Below are 1,077 nucleotides of genomic sequence, written 5' to 3'. Positions count from 1 at the left end.
TGAGTGAGTGAGTGAGAGAGTGAGAGTGAGAGAGAGTGAGAGAGAGAGTGAGAGAGTGAGTGAGAGAGAGAGTGAGAGAGTGAGAGAGAGAGTGAGAGAGTGAGAGAGAGAGGTGAGTGAGTGAGGGAGAGAGTGAGAGAGTGAGTGAGTGAGAGAGTGAGTGAGTGAGTGAGTGAGTGAGTGAGTGAGAGAGTGAGTGAGAGAGTGAGTGAGAGAGTGAGAGAGTGAGTGAGTGAGAGAGTGAGAGAGAGAGAGTGAGAGAGAGAGTGAGTGAGTGAGAGAGTGAGAGAGTGAGTGAGAGAGTGAGTGAGTGAGAGAGTGAGAGAGAGAGTGAGAGAGAGTGGAGAGTGAGAGAGAGAGAGTGGGAGAGAGAGTGAGTGAGTGAGAGAGTGAGAGAGTGAGTGGGAGAGTGGTGTGAGTGAGTGAGTTCAACCAGGCCTGGTTGATGAGTTTGAAGCACGTAGACAAAGAATCCATGTAAAAAAAAATATATATATATATATATAAAGTTTTATTCTCGTTCAAGTCATTATTGCAGATGAAAATGTTGAAGAATTAAAGTTTATTAATTTATTTATTTTTTTGATGCAGTTGTTCTGACGTGAGGTGCAATATCAAGTTTGACCAGCAGGTGAACATAGTTTGTTCGAATAATGATCAGATAAACACATGGTTTTAATAAATAATATTAATAATAATGAAGTTGTTTAAGTTCAATTCAATTCAATTCAATTTTATTCAAAGTGTCTTATCATAACAAAGTTATCTCAAGACACTATACAGTTGAAATAAGACTACAGTTGATTAAGGAAAAATAGATCCAGCAATTAAACAAAGAGCAAGAAACAAAACACTGTACAGTGAGCAATGGAGAGGAAAAACTTCCTTTTAGAAGCAGAAACCTGGAGCGGAACCAGACTCATTGTTGACGGCCTGCCGCTTTGACCGGCTGGGAGGAAGGATGGGGGGGTAGACAGATGGATAAGGAGAGGAGTGAGGGAGGATACAGTGAGAAAAGAGGAGAGTGTAGGAGGGTCCATGGGGGTGCTGGAGAGAACTCGGGATCTGATGACGTGG

Source organism: Callionymus lyra, chromosome 8, assembly GCF_982586985.1.
Source record: "Callionymus lyra chromosome 8, fCalLyr1.hap1.1, whole genome shotgun sequence".
NCBI classification, from domain to species: Eukaryota; Metazoa; Chordata; class Actinopteri; order Syngnathiformes; family Callionymidae; genus Callionymus; species Callionymus lyra.
This window is presented reverse-complemented; position numbering follows the sequence as displayed.